At 36.8% G+C, this 12,655-nt stretch overlaps 1 pseudogene; it reads left to right on the top strand.

The window, feature by feature from the left end:
- The first annotated feature begins 1,248 nt into the window (after positions 1 to 1,248).
- The window catches only part of LOC143669630 (DNA repair protein XRCC1 pseudogene), a 29,650-nt pseudogene continuing 18,243 nt past the window's right edge, over positions 1,249 to 12,655 (top strand).

Genomic DNA, 12,655 nt, shown 5'->3' with positions numbered 1-12,655 from the left:
CACATCAGATAAAGGTCTAGTATCCAGAATTTATAAAGAGATTGTCCAACTCAACAACAAAAAGACAGCCAACCCAATTACAAAATGGGAAAAAGACTTGAACAGACACCTATCAGAAGAGGAAATACAAATGGCCAAAAGGCACATGAAGAGATGCTCAATGTCCTTGGCCATTAGAGAAATGCAAATCAAAACCACAATGAGATATCATCTCACACCCACCAGAATGGCCATTATCAACAAAACAGAAAATGACAAGTGCTGGAGAGGATGCGGAGAAAGAGGCACACTTATCCACTGTTGGTGGGAATGTCAAATGGTGCAACCACTGTGGAAGGCAGTTTGGCGGTTCCTAAAAAAACTGAATATAGAATTGCCATACGACCCAGCAATACCATTGCTAGGTATCTACTCAAAGGACTTAAGGGCAAAGACACAAACGGACATTTGCACACCAATGTTTATAGCAGCGTTATTTACAATTGCAAAGAGATGGAAACAGCCAATATGTCCATCAACAGACGAGTGGCTAAACAAACTGTGGTATATACATACGATGGAATATTATGCAGCTTTAAGACAAGATAAACTTATTAAGCACGTAATAACATGGATGGACCTAGAGAACATTATGCTGAGTGAGTCTAGCCAAAAACTAAAGGACAAATACTGTATGGTCCCACTGATGTGAACCGACATTCGAGAATAAACTTGGAATATGTCATTGGTAACAGAGGCCAGCAGGAATTAGAAACAGGGTAAGATAATGGGTAATTGGAGCTGAAGGGATACAGACTGTGCAAGAGGACTAGATACAAAAACACAAAAATGGACAGCACAATAATACCTAATTGTAAAGCAATCATGTTATAACACTGAATGAAGCTGCATCTGAGCTATGGGGTTTTTTTGTTTGTTTGTTTGTCTGTTTGTTTGTTTGTTTATGTCTTTTTTTTACTATTATTATTTTTTTCTCTATATTAACATTCTATATCTTTTTCTGTTGTTTTGCTAGTTCTTTTCCTAAATCGATGCAAATGTACTAAGAAATGATGATCATGCATCTATGTGATGATGTTAAGAATTACTGATTGCATGTGTAGAATGGAATGATTTCTAAATGTTGGGTTAATTTCTTTTTTTTCTTTAATTAATTAAAAAAAACTGAAAGAAAAAAAGAACCCATATTATGGTTCTTAATATATAAGAGCTCACGCCAGGTGAGCTCAACTGATGACAGCAATAATAATGCCGGTGCCCAGCGTGGGCAGATCTGGCCAGCAGCACCCTGTAAGGACTGGTGTCTCAGGGGCTTTGTCCTATCAGGATGAGATGTACTTTATATTGCAGGACAAAACCAAAATGTCCTAAACCAAACAGCGCCAATAGGACAGTTACAGATTGAAATCACATGCCCCATGTTCATGACATGTTCATGTCTTTTACCCAAGTCCTGGGGAACTCATTTGTAAATAGGATCTTCAAAGATGCTTTCAGTCAAGGTGAGACCAAATGGGATCAGGGTGGGTCTTAATCCAATACGACCAGAACCCTTAAAAGCAGAGGAAATGTGGATGCAGACCCAGAAAGGGAAAGGAAAGAGATGGTCACGTGATAGAGGTAGAACTGAGTTATGCTGGCAACCCACCGCCAGAATGCTACAGACTTTGGAGAAAGCATGATCCTGCTGATAGCTTGATTTTGAACTTTGACCCTAAATATGATGACCTTATCCATCAGTAAACTTTTGACATATTCTGCTAAAGGTAGATCTATACCCCTATTTTATTACAACATCACATTTTTACAGTACAGCCCAAACCATTTTTATCATTTTGATACTAAAAGCAGTTATCAGCATTCCTCAATACAAGTTTAGGTCCTGAAAGCATTTCCATGAAAATATAAATTCTGCTGTTTAAGCCAACCAGTCTGTGGGATTTATTATAGCAACCCTGGCAAACTAAGACAAAGACCCATTCGTCTCCAGGTGGAAGAGAGGTTTTTATGTGCTAGTTTGTATTTGTCATTTTTAACGGGTCAATTTTATCCAAACTACATGCCATTCTTCACTGAGCATGGGGCACAAGGTGTCTTTCAGTGTAAAATAATTAAGCTTACTAATGATTTGGAGACTTGAGTTCTAATGCTGGCATGACGTCTAACAATTAAGGAACTCTTTAGGCTTCATCTATAAAATGAGAGAAAAAGAAGGAATAATATCTAAGATATGATACGTTCTAGCTCTAAAATTCTATGGAGGATTCTAGACATCACCTGGCCTCCTGAAGGTCAGATAGATACAGAAGGGATCCAGCCCTATCAACTTGCCTGTGGATTCACAACAATAGAACCAATATTCCTGGATCCTCAGTTGACCCTTCCATCAAGAAGACCATCTCAAGAGAAGAAAGCACAGCACAAATAACACCTGCCTATCTGGAAGGCATTCATATGACTGTTGCACTCCTAGCTACCATTTAAATGGCTACCATCTCCATCAATAAACTTTTGACATATCCTGCTAAAAGTACATCTATACTTCTATTCTATTACAACATCACGTTTTTGTAGTACAGCCCAAACAATTTTCATCATTTCAACATTAAAAGTAGTTATCAGTTTTGCTCAATACAAGTTTAGGTCCTGATAACATTTCCAAAATTTGGAAAACATGTAACAGGATTATACCCACAAGTCTCCTACAATTTAAGGGCCATGTTCCAAAAGGAATAGAAATCAAGGTATCATTTCAGCAAAGTGGCATTCCCACATGTTGTCCTCCTATGTGTTTTTTTACTGTCTTCAACACCATTACCAAATTCACCTACTGCCATTGGTTGAATTGTGCCCCCCCTTAAAGATATGTTCATGTCCTGGCCCCCAGTACGTGTGAATGTGAGTTTGTATGGAAACAGTTCTTTGCAGATGTACTCACATTAGTATAAGCACGTTGTGGATTTAGATGGGCCCTAAATCCAATGACTGGGATCCCTATACAAGAAAAGAGAGGAGGATTTGGATACAGAGACACAGATGCAAACAGAAGCATGACAGCAATGTGACAACAAGAGGCAGAAATTGGAGTGACTCAGCTATAAACCAACGAATGCCAAGGTGCTAGCAACGGCAGAAGCTAGCAAGAGGCAAGGAAGGATTCTTCCCTAGTGCCCTTAGAGAGAGCACAATCCTGTCAATGCCTTCATCTTCTAGCCTCCAGAAACTGTGAGACGATAAATTTCTGAAGTTTTTAAATCACTCCGTTTGTGGTAATTTTTTATGAAAGCCCTAGGAAGCCAATAATGAGGTAGCTTGAGTGTTTTGTTTTGTTTGCAATAGAGTATCTAGCAAAATGTAGTCACTGTTTCATGGGTTCTATGCTCTCAGAATGTCTTTGGTCACATGGCCACTCTTATTTGGGACTTATTTGGATTAGTAGAATTATATCCTTTATAATTTCACTGTCTTAGGGCACAAACACAGAGAAAGAAAGCAGTTAAGGAAATATACATCATTTGAAACTTGAGTTTGCAGCCTGCTCCAAGTATCAGTAAGCTGGGCCTTTGACAAATAACACAGGTGGGGAATTCCATGATGTGCGTTTGAGGAGCCACTTTCTAGGAAGGAATTTAAGAATTTTTATTAAGAAAGCCCTGGATGATCTCACATAGAATCTGTAATTAAGCAGGAAATGGCACTTTCTTATTAATTTTTTAAAGAAAGTATGTTTTATAATATCTTTGGTGAGTGTTTCTGCTATTCAAAAGAGTGCTGCTTTTGAATACTGAACCAACTCATTCATTAAATATCCAAATAATATCTTTTATAATCAGCTGGCTTGAAAGAATATAGGTTGTGCCAATATATGGCATTTCAAACATTTCAAAATGTGACTCTGAGTCAATGAAGGGAGGTTGCTCTTTCAAACCTGCAATGTTTATGATTCACCTGTCAGAAGAACAACTTAAGTACAAATGATTGGAACCATTTGCCTAATTTTTTGCTCCTAATATTTGTAAAACTTTGAAAAAATGGATACATATATTTTTTGACCATCCATCCAATGTCAAGCCTAAAAATGTGTCATTCAAAATACTCTGCCTGCATTCTCAGCACTGTACTCATGACAGCTGAGGAAATGGAGAAGAGCAAATCAGACATGGTCACTGCCTAATGGAACACACAGTCCAGTGGGGGAGACAGACATTAACAAAAATAATCATACAAGTAATATATATTCTAGTCCCAACCTATCATAAATGTTACAAAAGAAAAAAGAAAGTGCATAAGAAGATATAACTGGGGAGCCTAATTTAGAAGACTGATGGGAAAGCATTATGGGAGGGCTCCTAGAGGAAGTGACATTTTGCCAGCTATGATGGATAAATAATAGTTAAACAAAGAAAAGCTCAGAGAAAGACCTTCCCAGGTGAAAGGGTCAGCACATACAAAATCTCTAAGTCAAACAAGAGGTTGGCTTGTACAAGGAACCAAAAGAAGCCCAGTGAAAGCAATGAAAGCAACATAAAGCTAGAAAAACAATCAGTGGAAAGACAAAAAGGCTAAGTTAAGGACCTTCTATTTTATACTAATTATAAGAGGAAACTATTGAAGGATTTTAACCAAGGGAGTGACATAATCATATTTTCCATTTAAATTCTTTTGTCACATAGAGAATGGCTTGAAAGAGACGAAAGTGGGGGGAAAATATTTTAGAGGGGTTTGAGAGTTCCATTTCTGATGATATAGTAGAATAAGTGTTCCAGAAAACACTCATTATATAAAATATGCAGAATAGTGAATAAAATATTAAAAATTCCTTTAAATATTTAGCCAAGCTAGCAATAATAATACTTTTTAAGGAAGTAGGAATATTTGAGGGCCAGAAAGTGACCTTTTGACGTTCTGGACGAAGCTGTACACTTCTCCTACTGGATGTAGGAGATTAGAACTGACCCCAGAACTTGCCTCAACAAGTTTGATGTGTTTTATTTGGGGGGACTTAAATCCAGAATGGTAAGCTGTCACTGCAGCTGTGGTGTGCTCGAGCATTTGTGCACCACTGGGCCTGAAAGCCTGCGTTTTATGTACTGCACAGAGGACAGTATGCAAAGCATGATGGCAGCACAAAAGAGGGAGTTAGAATGGAGATCTACACAAACACCCAGAGCCCACAGAGTTAATAAATATATTCTTCTACTAGCAAAAATGATTGCAAAGAAAGGTTACTCTTGGCCTGGACTCAGGGTTAAAACAAATTTATAGATGTTTTTCATGAGAATACATAACTATTGAATTAATCAACTCCAAAGTTGGACTTTGAAATTATACTACCTTGTAGGTCCAGGAAACTTCGAACCAAGAAATTATCTTAATTAATCCTGGGTTGGTTTGCAACTGGGAAGGCTCAAGAGAAGTGAACACAAATGATCTGCATCAATTGTGTTGATTGAACACAATTGAACATAAGCTCAATTCAACATATAAAAGTCCATAAGCAAGAGTTAACAGAGACAACCAATAATAGAATTAAACTACCAAGGATTTCAGATATTAGAAAGAGTGGACACAAAATATAAAACAAATATTTTTAATTATTCAAGAAGAAATTGAAATCATGAACTAGGAATAAAGTGCTATAAAAATCAGGCTTATTTGAAAGAGAATCAAATATTACCTCTGGAAATGAAAAATGTAATCACTAAAATTAAAAACGTGTTAGATTAAGCAAACAAAAGTTTTTTGCAAAAATGAGCAAATAACAAATTGTAAAGAAATAATCCAGAAGGAAGCTCAGGGACATGATGAAATGCAAAATAGGAAAGAAAGATTAATATACATAAAGAATAATTTGAAAAGAGGTAACCAATGTTTGACTGATGGTCCAGAAGGTAAGAATAGAGAAAATAGGGGAAGTCAAATCTTTTTAAGCAGAATCAACAAAAGTAAACCCACATCTAGGCACACAGTTGAAACTACAGAATACCAAAGAATAGGAAAGATTTTTAAAATATGCTAGAGCGAAAAGATTACCTACAATGGAAGTTATATGGAAAGCAGATTTTCAACAGGACCATGGATTGAGAACACAAAGATATACTGTTCTCAAATTGCTGAAAGAAAATAATATCCACTGCAATTTTCTGTTCTCAAATTGCTGAAAGGAAATAATGTCTGTTCCAATTTGTTATTCAGCCAAACTCTTATTTAATTATCAGGGCCCCAAAAAATACATTTTTAGACAAACAAAATCTGGGTTTAATATAATCAGTAATTTGTAAAGGAAATATTTCAATAAGAAATAATTCCAAAAAAAAGGTCTATGAAGAAAGAAGGAATAGCAAACAAAGAAACTGGTAATACAAAGGAACATGAACACATAGAATAATAATGTAAATATACGGGGGAAAAAACAAGATAGAATCCAAATAACGAACAAAAGTGCTGTGTAAGACAAGAGGATAATGATGACTTAGGATACTGCATTGTTAGGGAAAAAAAACAGATTACTTCTGAACTTTAGGATTAAGAACAACCATGAAAAGAACAGAAAAAGAGTTACAACTTCCAAACAGAGGTGGAAATAGCAATTTTTAAATCAAAATATAATCAATAGAAAAAGTTCAAAAGAAACAAAACAGAGTAATAGTAGGATAACTATAAAGCACAAAATCAGATGAAAATAAATCCAACTATACAAAAAAATCACACAGAATATAAATAGATTAAAATCACTAATTAAAAAAATAAAATTTTATATCTGGTTTTAATTCAGCTCTAAGTTGTTTACGAGACATATTTTAAACACAGAAACTCCCTCCTTCAAAAAAAATAACTAAATTAGATCATTAAAAGTAGAAAAAGCAGTGAGCCTTTGTTACGAGCCCACTTACCACATATACATTATGTTCCAAAAGAAGCCTTTATTATTTCCATATTACAAAATGGGGAAATAGGGTGCAATGAGACTAACTGATATATCCAGGGTCATGCTTGATACAAACTTGCAGAGAAAGAATTTTCAAACCCAGTTCTGTCTGTTGGCCAAGACTTCTTCGGTGTCAGCAAGGGCTTGGGTCTTGCTAACAGGGCACGCTGCCACATGAGACAAAGGTGTTACAGGCTTTTGGGGAAGACAACCGAGAAATCAAGTAACAAGTGAAAAGAAAAGGTTAATTTGTACTAATTGTTCCATTAACAGGTTCTCAGCATATCTGTTTCAATTTACTTGGGGCTGCGAACCCACAGGTGACTGAATGGAGAAATGTTTTAACTGTAAACTCCTTTGTTTATACTCCACTTGCAATTTGAAGACCTTCAGATTTCATTCTTTTCTTATCCATATTTTTTTTTAGAAAGGTTTAATGAGGAGTTTGATGTATTTGCTAATAAATAGTCTAACCATGCATACACACACCTGTTCACTAGCTAGTGAATGAATATAAAAATGGCTCAGGAAAATTGAAAGGAAGGCAGCTGAACTGATTCTACAGAGAACTATCATCTCCGAGGTAGATAGGACACTCTCTCCAACTTCTCCTCTCTCACAAGGCATATTATCTTCAGAGCATTAATATGCTAGCAGCCTAAAAGTAACATGCATGACGGTGGAGAGATGCCATGTGTATCTAAAACCACAGCGTAAAAAGCTGCGGTCATGTCATGTTTTTGTTTCAGTAGTCAACACTTTGCATTATTATCAAGGGTAGTTTTTATAACATAAATTATACAAGCAATATAAATTCTAATGTAAAACATGAATAGTTTGATCCTGCATTTATAAAATTTATTTATTTATTCTTTTTGCCTGCCTTTCTAACAATCTCCTAGTGGTCCTTCATGGGGTGTTTTGTGTGTGTGTGTGTGAGAGAGTGTGTGAGTGTGTGTGTGTGTGTGTGGAGAGAAAGAGAGAGGAAGTTTAGCGTGAGATTCACCTAATGTGATGATGATTATTACTAAGCAGTAGGATTTTAGATGATATTTTGTTCTAATCTTTTACTTCTTTGCATTGCTTGAAATTTTTATAATTTGGATGTATTTTAATAAAATATTTTAAAAGTAATTCACAGCTATTGTAGAACATTTGGAGAATATCAGAAGTATAAAAGAAAAATAAGCACAACTCCTGATTCCATCACTGTTAGCATTTTGGTGTGTTTCCATCATGACTGATTTGAACATTCAGTTTGGACTTCTACTTTTTTATATAAAGTCTTTTCCTGTGTCGTTAACTATTCCAGGACTTGGAGGAGGAGATTTTATTCCAGCAGTCCTGATAAGAAAGAAATGATGGGCAGGTGGGCCACGGTGGCTCAGCAGGCAAGAATTCTTGCCTGCCATGCCATGCCAGAGGACCTGGGTTCAATTCCCGGTGCCTGCCCATGTAAAAAAAAAAAAAAAAAAAGAGAGAGAGAGAGAACGAGATGATGGGGACATGGCCTGGCATGGCAGAAGTAGGAATGGAAACAAGTGAAGAAACAGGAATAGTAATTAGAGATAAAACAGACAGAACAATGTGTCCACTTAGTGTATTACTCTGAATAATTTTCAAGTTACTTACTTTATTTCCACAAATGTAAAGCTCTCGTGTAACATCATAAACCAAGGAATGCACATGCAATAGTAGCTTCATTGGAAGCACATGAAAATATCTTACAAAGTCAGAATTTGAAATTGTGATTTCATACGTCAGTATATTTACCTTAAGAGTCAAAAGACTACGTTCATGAGTATTATTTTCTCTAAATTTGACTCAACAGTAAGAAGGTGTACGTTCCATTCTGAGCATCAGATAGAAACAATAGGACCTAAAATAACGCAAGGGAAAAAGGCTTTGGCTCTTAACTGGAGACTTCCAGGGCATATTTCTGTCTTCACTACATACCAGTGAAGTCCATTAAAAAATCCAAAAGAGAAGCAAACTTAACTCCTCATACTACTCCAGTAATTGGGTTAGCGAGTTTTGCTACGTAATTGAAATCTACTATATTTTCAAAGCAAACTGACTGATTTATGAAGAAGTGCACATGTGTTTTTTGCTTCACAAAAGCACATTTGGATATTATTAAACTGAAAAGATAAAATACTACACTGGTCTGAAGAATTAATTTTAAAATGTTTCTTTAAGATAAACAGGGTATCAACTATACCTTAAACGTCATCACTTTGGATGACCAACTAAGCAGACTTACAAACAGCTGCATGGCTAAAAAGGAATGATTTGGGTCTGTCATAAACCATGATGTCTGAAGACAAGACATCATCTCCTACACCCCCACCTGCAAAAACTCCTCCCTGCAAAAGCAGTGGAATCTTCACTGATAACAAAATACAGGATATACTCCACACCATGCATAATTCTTCCCAGAATTTTCCTATCTTAAGACTGGCTCAAAAATGAGCTGTTAAGGGGTGAAAAAAAAAATTCTAGCAATCACAAGCAAGAAGAAAAAGGAACTGTCAGCATTCCATCCTTCAGCCTGTAATTCAGAGCTATTGTACAAGGCACATGCTAGTCTTATCAGAATCTGCTTTCTGAGCTTTTCTTTACACATTCTAACCTGTCTTCACATACTTTGGGTTGTTTGTGATGAAATAAGAATCCTAAAATAGAATGACTGGTTGCCGTTTTATACTTTATTAAACAGGTCTGTGGCATTAAAAAGTTAAATCATGTAGCCATGCATTTTACAAGGGTAGGCAGCACAGACCCCAGCCAGCCATGATGTCCTGGGAAGGGTCCTTTGCTTATGCGTGGGTTGATGCAGACACCCCAAGACCTTTCAACTGCTCAACTGTGACCCCAGAAGGATTATGAGTTTTGGTAATCTAGGCCACAGAGTTCTGCTCCCTTGGGGAATGAGCTTGGGAAACACTAGGGCAAGCTATTCCTAGAACAAAGGAGTAAAAGGAGACATATACAACTCACTGAAAACCTTTTCCTCCCATGAGAAGGTCATTGGACGTCAACTTGCAATAAACCCACATCCTGCAGTATTTCTTGAAGATTCATGCATCCAATTCCACAAATATTCACTGAGAGTCAAGCTGTGTTCTAGGGGCTCAGAACACGGCAGAAAACAAGAGGCAAAAATCCCTTCCACATTTTGAGAGGCTTAGTCCAAAAGAACCCAGAGACAGGATTCCTTCTTCTCCCACACAGAAAGAAACCCCATTGCACCCTTTACAATAAGTAAACTCTGAAGAGAAAATTAGAGCTTCTGGTTATAAATAATAGCTATTAACAAATGCTTATAGCAACTGGGACACTACATTCCTTCTCTGAAGCTGAATTTCTTCAGTCTTGGTAAGCACATAGCCACACTTTCCTGGGGGGAAAAAACCAGAGGATGAATCATTTGAACCCCTTGGAGCAAAGTGTTAATCTGATACTTAGCTTATGGGTAACTATTCTTAAGAGCAGCTACCTCATGGTTCATTACCTTGGAGAATAAGAAAAGAAAAAAAAAAAAACTTGTATCACAGATGCTGGGAAAGTATTGTATTAGTAATAGAAAACTGCAGTAACGTGAGGAATCATTCTCAGAAGACTTTAAATCCTCTCTCACCTTCCAGCACATGGGAGGCTCAAGGATCTTTAAAAAGATCTGGGAGAAGGATGGATAGTATCTCTTAGCACCATGACTCTCCCAGGAACCCAAGATAAAAGCATGAGGCTGGGGCCCCATCTTTCAGCAGTTTCTAGTCGTTTGTAAGAAAACAATGGCTTCTTTCTTATATAAAGAACAAACCTTGCTATTCACTGCAATTGAATTAATCTCAATATGTGAGGAAGGGCAAAAGCTAAGAGGTAAGTCTGAAAGAAGAAACAGTTTATTTTATAAACTCGATTTGAATATAAACCTTATATTCAGGCTAACTGAATCCAAGAGTAAGAGTATTCATTCTAAACATAACAAGGGGAGGATCAATTTTGAGTTTTTCCCTAATTATAAGACCTGCTAGGAGGATAATAATGTGGAAAACTTTATCATGGAACTAGATCCCACGAAACCTAGCAATAAGGAAACCTGAAAACTGAGAATTACAAATTATTCCATAGTCTCCTCTTTTTTATTCCATTTTCTCTTTTAACCCATCTAGCTATCTATATTGTGGAGTCTGTATTATAGAATCTATTTTACAGATTTAGAGAGAGTACACTCTAAAAGTAAACCTTCCTTTTGTTTCACCAATAGGCCAAAAATTTCTATTAGGACATTTTTTTCTAGTCATGTAATGTTTTCCATTGACAAAATGTTTATTTTTGTAGTTTCTAGACCTCAATAGGTGAGCAGATTAAAAATTTATTAATTTTTAATGGTTCACTTGAGATGGCAAAAAGAACACTTTTTAATACATCAGCAACAAGATTAAAATCATTTTGCAATCTTGATTAAAGAGATCAACATTCAGAAATAAGACTGGGGAAGCAACATAGAAATTCAGTAGTTTGGTCATAACTCACAATTTGTGAGTTTACAGTAGAGCCTGTTAGCAACTGACAGGGCCTTATATAACTAAAACGCAATTCTTGTTTACCCAAAGGTTCCAGGTTTATTCTCAGGCATAACACATAAAATGCTGTAGAAGTCCCTGACATCTCAACCTTGGCCTAGAACTACAATTGAGTTATGAAGAAACACAGCATTTTCTTGGTACCATAAGAGGAAAAATAGGAAGACATAGCCTCTCCGATGAAGAGCTCAACAAATACTTCTCAATTCTGTGAACAAGCAAATCTCTCAGATGTCCAGAGCAAGGGTTCCCACCAGTTCTTCATCAACTCATCCTAGTTCTGAGAATACCTTCCATTCAGTGCCTTTGAGGCTTCCTCAAGCTCAGAAGCTCTGGTCCACAAGACTCATTTCACACACAACTAACTTCCAGACACTCCATTCTGATGAGTTGAGGATATAGTACTCACCAGTCTCTGGAGAAAATGGGTCAAGGGCCACAGGTCTGTCCACTGATAATTAAGCACAGGGAGTAAATGAGACATATGGAATGTTTCTTACTCTCTAACTATCTCACTGGGTTGAAAATAAATCCAATATTCCTTTTCTCCCTTTATTATTTGGAATATAATAAGTGTTTTAGTTTGCAAGCTGCCGGAAGCAATGTACGAGAAACAGGACAGCTTTTCATAAAGGGGAATGTAATAAGTTACAAGTTTACAGTTCTTGGACCATGAAAAAGTCCATATTAAGGCAAGGCTATAAAAATGGCCAAATTAAGGCACCCAAGGAAAGATACCTTGATTCAAGAAGGCTGGTGACGTTCAGGGTTTTCTCTCTCAGCTGGAAAGGCACATAGTGATGTCTGCTAGCTTTCTCTCCAGTCTTCAGCAGCTTCCCCAGGAGTGTTTTCTTTATGCCTCTTCAAAGGTCTCTGGCTATGTGGGTTCTGTTTGTTCAAAAGCTCTTTACAAAATGGTTCCCTCTTAAAGGGCTCCAGCAGGCAACCCTTGTACAGATGGAGACATCTCCATGGAAACCATCTAATCAAAAGTTACCATCCACAATTGGGTGGGTCACATGTTCATGGAAACAATCAAACAGATCCCACCAAGCAATACTGAATGAGGAATAAAGAACTTGGCTTTCCTAGGGTACACAACAGATTCAAACTGGCACAGTAGGTGTTTAGTAAATAT

This window comes from Tamandua tetradactyla, chromosome 26, assembly GCF_023851605.1.
Source record: "Tamandua tetradactyla isolate mTamTet1 chromosome 26, mTamTet1.pri, whole genome shotgun sequence".
NCBI classification, from domain to species: domain Eukaryota; kingdom Metazoa; phylum Chordata; class Mammalia; order Pilosa; family Myrmecophagidae; genus Tamandua; species Tamandua tetradactyla.
The sequence above is the reverse complement of the archived record's forward strand: the minus strand, read 5'-3'. Positions and strand labels throughout refer to the sequence as shown.